This window comes from Notamacropus eugenii, chromosome 1 (genome assembly GCF_028372415.1).
Source record: "Notamacropus eugenii isolate mMacEug1 chromosome 1, mMacEug1.pri_v2, whole genome shotgun sequence".
NCBI lineage: Eukaryota > Metazoa > Chordata > Mammalia > Diprotodontia > Macropodidae > Notamacropus > Notamacropus eugenii.
The window spans coordinates 279,003,796-279,014,587 of record NC_092872.1 but is presented as its reverse complement, the minus strand read 5'-3'; the positions used below and the strand labels follow the sequence as shown (position 1 = coordinate 279,014,587).

General features: G+C 43.4%; 1 long non-coding RNA gene across 1 annotated transcript; it reads right to left on the bottom strand.

Moving 5' to 3' along the window:
* Positions 1 to 531: 531 nt before the first annotated feature.
* On the bottom strand, positions 532 to 8,730 carry LOC140517571 (uncharacterized). Its single transcript, XR_011971639.1, has 2 exons — positions 8,250 to 8,730; positions 532 to 756 (listed from the first exon to the last, which is right to left on the bottom strand). It is a non-coding gene; the product is annotated as an uncharacterized lncRNA (long non-coding RNA).
* Between the last annotated feature and the right edge of the window lie 2,062 nt (positions 8,731 to 10,792).

Here is a 10,792-nt window from a genome sequence, read left to right as displayed (position 1 = left end):
CAGAGCAAGGGAGATAATCTGATCATCTCTGCAGAGGATTCTTTCCTTGACTTCCCTGCGTTCTTTTTCTGCTGGCCCTGAAGCCACCTCCTCACTCAGTCCAAGTTTTTATTTTACAGATGAGGAAGCAGGCCTCAGGTTACATGGCTTGATCAAGATCACACAGCTAGTAAAGGCTAGAATGGGTTCGTAAATCCTAATCCTGACTCTGGGTCCTAATCCTGACTCTGACTCCTCCCCTTGCTCCCACCTCATCTTCCCTAAAAGGTTCCCACTGTCCTTTCCCCCACCGTGATTTGAGTGAACCTTTTCAACCTTCTCATAGACTATCCAGTAGTTGAGGGGCTAGGTGGCGCTGTGGGGAGATTGTTCAACTTTGAGCTAGGAAGACTCGAGTTTGAATCCTACCCTAAGTAGCCTTAGCTTCCCCACCTGTAAAAGGGAGGTAATAAAGCACCCATCTCATGGGGCTAATATGAGAACCAAAGGAGTTAACCCATATAAAGTGTTTGCAAAATTTAAAACACCACATAAATGCTAGAGCTATTTATTATTATTATAATTGGTAATAATTATAATAATTCTGGCAACATAGCATGGTGGATAAAATGTTGGACCTAGAGCCAGGAAGACTTGAGCTCAAATCCTGCCTTTGACTAGAGGTCTCTGAGGTGCCTTCACATCCTGCCATTAGTGGTTTTATTGTCAAGTCAGCAACATAAATGAGGGTTTCCTGTGTTGTAGGAGACTGGAGCACTGGAATACAAAGAAAAGCAAAGTCAGTTCTTGCCCTGGAGAAGCTGCCATTCTAATAAGGTTAGATCCACAAAGTACTATGTATTCACAGTTGGGATAGTCACACAATGAACTGCATTTACTCATTCACTTCCATATCTAAATGGAAGAAAATAATGACAATAATTATCATTTATAAATTGCTTTATAAATATCTGCTTTCATCTTCACAACAAAACCCTGGGAAGTCTTTGCTATTATTATCTCCATATCACAGAGGGGAAACTGAGGGCAAGTGACTTGCCTGGGGTTAGAGGCAAATAAGCATTGGAGGTTGAATTGAAATCCAAGTGTTCTGGCCCTGAATTCTATCCACAGGGCCATCTTATACTTCCTTGTCCTCAGAAGGTTAGCATCTAACTGTTCATCAGCAGGTTTTCCAAGTCTGCACAGGACTTCTCACACTAGCTTCCTGGGCCAGAGCCTGTGAGGGTAGAGAGGATCTACTTTTCATTTTCTTCTCTTTATTTTGAAAAAGGTCCAGGGTACCAGTGAAATTAATTCTTGCTCAAGAGTAGCCCCAAAAAAGAGCCTAGAAAATATACCTCCCTCTCTTCTTTGCAGAGGTGGGAGACTATAAGTATGGAATATTACTTAAATATGTTGACTAGTTTTGTGGTGGTGCAGTGGATGGGCCTAGAGTCAGGAAGACCTGAATTCAAATCTGGCTTCAGACACTAGCTATGTGACCATGAGCAAGTCACTTAACTCTGTTTGCCTCTGTTTCCTCATCTATAAAATGATCTGGAGAAGAAATGTCAAACCACTCCAGTATCTCTGCCAAGAAAACCCCAAATGAAGAGTTGGACATGACTGAACAACAAAGTTTTGTGGAACTTCTCCCTACATTTTTCCTTTCTAAATTCATTCTTGTGAGGCACACTATTTTGGGGAGGGGAAAATGGATTAGCAGACCAGATCCCTACTAGACACTCTGTCTACTTGATCCAATTTGTATCTTCTGAACCTCTAACCCTAGGGATATATTGTGGGAAATGAAGGTAATGTGAAAAGAAAGGATATTAATGCCTCTTTTTTTTTTCAAAAAAAGAAACTGATCCTTACTTGTCCCAGCTTGGTCTTTGAATAGGGTAACTGCCTGACTGGGGGAAGCATTTTTCCAGTAATGGATTATTTGAAGGCAGGCCAATGTTTCTAAAAGTGTCAGAAAGCAGCTTCTACCCCAATTACACACACTCATTATAAACTCTAGGCTTAAAATACAGTCTATTGGCAGCAGCATTTCCAAACTGACCCACCCTCAGCCTCTCCAGCAGTCTCCTTCATTATTTGTTTACCATTATCTTAATGATTTCCCATGTGGACAAGCCCTTCTTTTCGCTGAAGAAATTGCTGCCTGTAACTGTGAAATTAACTGATTTATGAAACAATCACATTGAAATCACCATTTTCTGGTTCTTGAACATTTCATTCAAAAGTGAAATTCATCTTGATACACACCACAGCTTATAGGAAATAGTTTCTCAGGCACTTGAGATGCCAAAGGCATCTTGACAGAGGATGAAAATGCTAATAGCATTTTGGTATCCCTTATTTTATTAGTGGGAGAAGAGAAGGTAAAAGTAGAAAGCTAATTAGCTGAACAAAGAGAAGGGTGGCATTTGTCCATGAACACGTTAGTCTAATAATGTGCCTATTTTAGGGAAATCACAAGATGGGAAAGAGATAAAAATATGACAAGAGTGACTGTGGCCTCTGGAGTTGCTAATTGTAAGAGACTGGCAAATGAGGAGCAAAGCTTGCTTTTGTCCGACTGCCATGAGAAAAGTAATTTCACTGATGGATAAAATGATAATTGAATTTGGCAGCGGACAGTGAGTACCAGGGAAAGAAAGGTGAAGCAGTTAGGTGGCATAGTGGAGAGAGCGTTGGCCCTGGACTCATGAACACCTGAGTTCAAATCCCTTCTCAGATACTAACTGTGTGACCCTGGCCAAGTCATGTAACTTCTGTCCACCTCGGTTTCTCCATCTGTAAAATAAGGATAGACAGAGTGTCTACCTCTCAGAGTTGTTGTGAGGATCAAGTGAGAGAGCATATTTAAAACACTAGGCAAACCTCAGAGTGCTGTAAAAATGCTAGCAAGTTTCATTATTATCAGATGAGGCTTGGCAAGTCCACAAAGGAACTGGACTTCAAGGGAAAGAATCTCCACACTGCAAGGTCATGTCTAATCAAGAATCTCCTCTATAGCGTTCAGGATAAAGAGTCAGCTAAGCTTTGCTTGAGGATCTCCAGTGGGGAAACCTACTACCATCTAAGAAAGTCTGTTGCATTTTGGGATAGCTGTAAATGTGAGGAAGTTATTTCTGCTAAGACCAAATTTGCCTCTTTTTCTCCCACTTCAAAAAGCTTCAGTGGGAGGGGATGACCATGTGATGAGCACATTGTGTTCACTCTACACATGTGGAAAAAATTCAACCTAACTCAGCAAGGAGTGAGGGCTGGGGACTTTTCTTTGAAAGGGGCAAGGAGAAAAAGGTTCATTCTTGTTAGCAGAGCTCTTTGTGCTGACTAGGGAGCCAGACAAAAGACAGAGCTGAAAAGGTACTAAATTGCCTTCAGGTTTTCTGTCTGAGTAGCCTCACTGTTAGAAAGCGGCAATGCATCATCCTCAAAGCAACAATGGGACATGCTTCCACGGATGGAAGAGGTGCAGGTAGCAGCAGTAACAGCGGAGGAGCAGCAGGTGGTGGTAGAGAGCCATGTCAGAGATAATTCTGATACAGAGATGGCATGGACTTCTAAGCTCTCCCTCCCTCCTCTCCCTCTCCCTCTCCCTCCCTCCTCTCCCTCTCCCTCTCCCTCCCTCCTCTCCCTCTTCCTCTCCCTCCCTCCTCCCCCTCTCCCTCTCTTTCATCTCCCCAGGGTGAAATGGGAGCTGGTCCTGGAAGGCAGCACCAGTTTGTCTTTGATTTTCTGTCCCTACCATCTAGCATGGTGCCTAGCTACCGCTTCGTGAGTTCTTAAGGAATATTTCTTATTGATTGGCTCTGGGTCTCTGCACTGTGCCAGGCTTCTGTTCTGGTTTATCTATGACTTTGGGGAAATCATCCCACCCCTCACCTCCACTTCTCAGTCTTAGTTTCCTCATCTACAAAATTCCAGGGTTGAACTGACTCATATCTAACTACCTTCCAGCTCCAAGTCAAAAGACATCTCATAATTAAATAAAGTCAGCCCTCTTGAAATCAAATGCTTTCATACTAGACTTTTTGCTTCTCTAATGCCGTGGAATCATTTTATGTTGCAAGGGAGCTATTGCTCAAGGTTTCCAAATGTTTTAAAACAAAATTTTACGTTCTAAAATTTATGATCAAAACATGTTGAGTGTTGCATGCCAACTATGGCAGTGCATTGGGTTGATAACAACACTGACTTTGTACAGAACAGATCATTGGCTTTAGTGCAACTGCTCTATTGCTCAACTGACTCCATTCTAAACACTTAAGTGATTTCAGACAGTCCCATGACCTATGGACTGGCACAGGAGAGCTGAGAATGACCGGCTTTCACTGTACTCCCGGAACCAAAGTGGCAGATGCTAGAACACAAACACAACTCTAAAATGTTGCCAGTTCATCAATCTTTGCCTGGAGCCTCATTTTTCATGCCAGTCTTTCATGTCTGCAGAACGTAAATGGTGTGGTTCGACTGTAACACCACCCTTAAGTTTACGCTCTACAATTCAGAGCGAAGGAGTGAGGCACTTATCTGATGAGCGTGCCTTCTTCTGCTCTAATCAAAGCTCTCCCAGGAACAGGCTGTCTTAAATGAACAATTCCTCCATCACCTCTAATGATCTTGAATTACTGACAGTATAATGAAAATCCCTGTTCCTGTGTGTGTCACGTAGTCTATTTCAAATAAAATTTTTATTCCTAGGCCAATGAATATGTATGAATCCAACATCTTCCCAATGGTCTTAAAAATTAGATCAATAATAAAAGGTTTTCACCCTTTCTAATCAAAACAGTCCATTAATATTAATGGTTTGTCATCTGTAAAGCCCTATTCTAAGATCATCCAAGGAACAAAGCGTGCACGCACACATTCTGTCTCTCTCTTTGTCTCACACACACACAATCAATCTGTCTGTCTCTATCTCTGTCTCTGTCTCTGTCTCTGTCTCTCTCTCTCACACACACACACACACACACACATACCCTCCATACTGTACAAATATGTCAATCACAGTGCCCATCTCTCTACCCGTCCAGGAAGGATTCAGATAAGAGGTAGTATTTGAGCTGAGTTTTGTAGGAGATGGAATTCTAAGAGGCACAGGTAAGGCAGGTGTGCATTTCAGGTAGGGCTGACACATTGTGCCAAGGTCTAGAGGTGGACATGACATTTTGTGTGCAAGGAACAAGAAAACCAATTTGACTGGACCAAAATGTGGGAATGGGAATATTGCATAATGAGCCCAGAGAGGTATATTGAGGCCAGGTTGTGAAAGGCTCTAGATCCAAGCAGAGGAGTTGGTATTTCATTCTCAAGATAATCAGTTGCTTCCTGAGCAGCGGAGCAACATGGTACTTTAGGAATATCACTTTGGCTTATTTTAAGAATCTCATTGTATGGAGGACACACAAACCCTTTGGGCAACTATGCCAAGTGCAGCCAGCCAAGCACTTGGGGAGAGTGAAGGATTTCAATAGCTCTTTCTCCTTCCTGCTTTCCCAGAATACACTCATGGGAATATTTCCACCAGTGTTTAAATTTCCATCTCTTTCTTCAGCAAACTCCCAGGACCACTGGGAAGAGAGTAAAAGAGGGGAGAAAGTAGTGAGCCTAGAAAAAAACCTCAACATTACCTTATGTGCCTTGTTCAAAAATATTTCCCTGCTTTTTAAATGTTACTTGATATGAATATTGCTTTAGACCAAGCCTATTTACTCTTCAAGAATGAGAGAAAGGAAACTTGCCCATGTAAAAAGAACGTACTGGTTTACTCCAGGGGAAAACTGAATCTTGGAAAAAAAAAAAAAAGGCAAATTTGATAATTTCTAAGAATATTCCAGAGCATGACTTTGAACCCAGAGAGAGAAAATGAACAAGACTAGTCAGTAACGGAAAGGCCCCAAGGTGTATCTGAGGGGCATAACTCACACCTGACATCACATCACCATCACCATCATCATCGTCGTTGTTGTCGCCAGCATTCATATATCACTTTAAGCCTTGTTGAATGTTTGGCAAATAGCGACAAGAGCAGAACCAGGAGAACTTTGTACACAGCAACGATCACAGCGTGAGAGAGTTTTTTTCTGGTAGACTTGGAACTTCGTAATAACACAAGAAGTTAAAAAAAAAATTCCCAGTGGTTTTCTAAGGCAAAATGCCTTCCACACTCAGAGAAAGAACTATGGAAGTCATTCGTAGAATGCAGTAGATCATGTTTGTGTGTGTGCGTGTGTGTGTGTGCGTGTGTGAGTTATGTTTTGATTTGTTATATGATTTCTTCCATTTATTTCAGTTCATCTTCATAGCATGACTATAGTGTAAACCTATTCAATAGGAAAGTATATGTAGATCCTATATAGAATTGTATGCCATCTTGGGGGAGGGTAAGGCGGGGTAGGTGTGGGAGGGTTAAAATCTAAATTTTATGGTAGTGATTGTAGAACATTAAAAAATGAATAAATAAAATTAAATTTAAAAAAAAAAAAGAATGTTTGGCAAATATTATCTCACTTGGTCCTCACAACAACCCTGAGAGGTTATCCCTATTTTACAAAACTGAGGCAGGCAGAAGTCAAATGATTTGCCTAAGGTCACACAGCTAGTGTGGCTGGATTTGAATTTGTCTTCTTGACTCTAGGTCCAGGGCCCTATCCACTGCGTCATCAGCTACCTCATAGCCGATATTGCACAATGCTACAATTATGATAATGCATATCTGTCAGGAAAAATGAGTGCAGTGGGTGGCTGTGTGACCTTAGGTGAATTACATAACCTCTCTGGATCTCTGGTCCTCAACTGTCAAATGACTGGGCAGACCTAGATACCCTCTAAAGATCCTTTTAACTCTAAATCTCTGCTCCAAAGGCCTTGTCTTTATGGGAATTTGTTTATGAAGACAACAAAAGATGTGATGGACCACATTTTTTTTTTTACCATGAGCAATTTTAAATATTAAAATGTCTAAGAGCTCCAAGTTCCTAAATTAGGAGGGAATTAGATGGGAGACTGGAGAGAGTTACTGGCAATACATTTAATAAATTAGCATAGCCTGATGATGGCCCAGCATGGGTCCCTTTAATTATGTGGGAATATTAAAAAGAATGGAAGAAAATAGAAAACACAATCTGAATGCTGATTACTGTTGATGTTCACTCGGGTCCAGGCCCTGGGTGATGATGACCTTTCAAGGTAAGGGCCATAGTTAACCAGCTGTTCACAAAGCATCATGGGCTCTGTGTGCCCCACTATTTCCCACCCAGGCCCCTGCCCCTCACCCCCACACACACTCCTGCCCAGATGTCACACACCCTCTCATGTCCCTGTATTTATGCCCTTCACTGAGCACTTAGAGGTCTTCTAGAATTCCCATCCAAGAATCTAGAAAAATCTAGAAAGCCCTTCGAAAACCCTCCCTGCTCTCCTACCTCCAGCAGGGTTGCTGACTGGTTCACTTGTCAGTGTACTCTCTTGTGACAGACACAATGCAGGCACTTAATAAAGAATGCTTCTATTGGTAGCTTTTTAAAGTATAACCAGGGGCTACCCTCACAATGAGAGGCAGAGGCAAAGAAGTCAGTCAATATATATGAAGCACCTACTATGTGCCAGGTGCCAGGGTAAGCACTTGGAGATACAAAGAAAGGCAAAAGACAGTGTCTGCCCTCAGGGAGCTCTGTGATCTGAGGAGGAGTGGGTTTCATAATAGATTTCATCTGGCAGAATGTTGAGTTTCTGGAAACAGTAAAGTTCAGGAGAGGATCCAGGTGGGAAAGGATGAGGTGAATTCCTTGAGTGGTCTCCTCCAATGGAAGACCATCTGGAGGGAACTCCCAGGTGTCCACCCCAGGGTGTTTCAGAGATGACTTCACCTTGCAGAGACAGTGAAGCCTGGGAGGTCAGCCATATGGGAAGTGAGGAGGGTGATGCTAGTCTCAGTCTTTCTATAGAGAGAAAGTGGTCCCTGAGGAACAGAGGGATGGGTTTTATTAGCTACCCAGTGACGCTGGCCTCAACTGATGGTATTCCCCTAGAAGTCACTTGGAAAGTCCTATGTCAGGGGTACTGGAACCTGTGGCCTCAGGACCACATGTGACCTTCACAGACCCAACCCCCTTTATAAAAGGATTTGTTCTGTAAAACCTGGACTCAGTCAGGAGGCTGCACTCAAGGACCTAGAAGGCCTTGAGGCTACAGGTTCCTATCCCCTATGACCTAAGCTGTCCCTGGAGATTATGAACTCTACTCACCCAGTCCAGCGAGAGATGGGTCAAATTCTCAGTGGTTCCCAGACACCCGGTAACCTCTTTTAGCCCTGCGGCGTTTTTGGGTCGTGGTCACCCCTTTATCTAGACAGACTGGCTCTCACGGAAACCCCGCCTCCTTCCCAGACCCGCTGTATCTCTGGGTGTTCTGGTTCCAGGAGCAGGAAACGATGAAGTCTATCACCCATCCGAGCAATCCTTGAGACGCGCCTAAGCGAGTGCGCTCTGCTTCTAGGAGGACAAAAAGCAGGCTGGGATTAAATGTGGCCAAAGGGCATCGGACAGGTGCCACCGGCCCAGGCTGCCCACAGCCGGTCTGCTGGCACTCCAGGAAGCGGCGGCCACCTCCAAGGGGCACAAGCAGGGGAGGTCACGCGATAAACCATTCCACCGAAGGCCAATGGGAGAACGCGGTCACTTAGGGGATTCCTGACCTCTTGGGCAGCTGAGCCCGGACTTTGGAAACCGACCCCCAGCTGCGGCTCCGCACTGAAAAGCTCCCCCATCCGCTCTATGCATCCCGCCCGCCCCTCCTCCAGTCTCTCCGGTCTTGCCAGTGGCCCCAGGAACTCGTCTTTTTGAAAAACTATAATGGTCCGATGAGAACCCTCTGTGCCTCCCTGGCCCCCGTCGCCTCCCACCTCTTCTGTTCTTAAAACCCTGCAGCTCCCCACCCTAGGCTCCCTAATCTGCCTCCTTTAGGCACCAACCACCCTACTGTCTCTTTGTGGGGCATCGGCCTGGGACATCTCCATCTTAGAAGGCTTCGAGATCTAGGGTACTGATGTGAGGCAAGGAGCCCGGGCCTCAAACTGGGCATGGATATAAGTCCTGTGTCAGCTAGAGAACTGGGGCGGGGTGAGAGGGTGGTTGACATGAGTGGGGGAGAGTATCTTCCCTTTCTGTAAGACACATTTGCCCTTGGTCCTCCTGAATGATAGGGCACAAGCACCCTCAGCCACTACCCCCAAGACCCCATCTCAGTAGTACCATCCAGACCCCAGGACACACGGCTGGAGTGTCAGAGTCAGAGCACCGGGGATCAAATCTCTCCTGAGATGTATACTGCCTATGTGACCTCACCCAAGTCACAGACACTCATGGGTCTCAGTTTCCTCACCTGTCAAATGAGAGAGAAATACTTAATCCATACATTCTTATATGTGTTCTCTCCCTCACTAGAATTCAAGGCATGATGAGTAAAGATAGTTTCATTCTTATAGCTCCAGTGCTTAGCATACAGTGGGGGGCTTAATCAATGCTTGTCAGTTGATTGACAGGCTGAGTTGTATCTTATCCAGATCTGGCCCTTCCATCCAAAGCGGTGAAGGGACAAACACAATCTTGAGGTCAACAGAATATGTTCTGACATGGTATAAACAGAGGAACTTGGAAGAGAAAAAAGAGGCATCCTTCTATTCTCCTTGGCTGGCTTTTTAAAAATGAGAGCAGAAGCATTTGAATGATTTTCTATATGCTTTTCTAAACTGAGACTGAAGGAATTAGAAAATGCACCTGCCTCCTTAGTCTGCAGAAGTAGGAGACGCCAGCATGGAATGGCGGTTTTTGAGAGCCTTGGTGGATATCTTGGTTCATTTTGCTGACATGATTTTTTTTCCTTCTTTCTTTTCTTTTCCTTATTACAGGAGAGGGCCCTCTGGGTAGGGGAAGGAAAAAGGTTAGATATATTTCAAAAGAGGGTGATATAAAAACAAACAATAGTAATATATAGTGTTGAAAGTCAAGTGAATCAGGAAGCACTTAAGATAAAATTATGATGAATTAATTCCTTAATCCTTATTATAGCAAATATGCAAGTTTGAGGTCAAATTTAGATGTCAGAATTTTTATGTGCTCTCGTAGAATCATCTTGTCCACTATATTTTTTCCCCACTTTCTAGGACTTGGAGCCTAATTTTACCATTTAAAATTACTCTAGAAGTTAGAGTTATTGAACCTTTGTCTTTAAGACAGATCACCGCGTACATTCCAGTGATTTATTTCTCACCAAGGTCTCACACAGAATTATAATCACTAATTTTAATGTTATTCTTATCAGAAAAATATGATCCACTTTTGAAACATCTGCTTTATGTTGGGCTCCCTTCTGCCCTCTGTACCCTACAGCAGCACGATGCCTGCCCCAGGGCCGATGTGCCACCAACACTGGATTGGATTACTAATTTTTGTGCATTGAAACAACTGTAAATAATTGAATTTGGGAGAGGATTTTTTAAAAAATGTATATTGTTATTTGGAACTATGCCCAAAGGGCTACAAAAATATGCATACCCTTTGACTCAGCAATATCGCTTCTAGGGCTGTATCCCCAAGAGATCATAAAAATAGGAAAAGGTCCCCCATGTACAAAAATATTTATAGCAGCAGTCTTTGTGGTGACCAAAAACTGGAAATCAAGGGGATGTCCATCAGCTGGGGAATGGCTGAATACATTATGGTATATGAATGTAATGGAATACTGTTGTGCTATAAGAAATGATGAACAGGAAGACTTCAGAGAGGCCTGG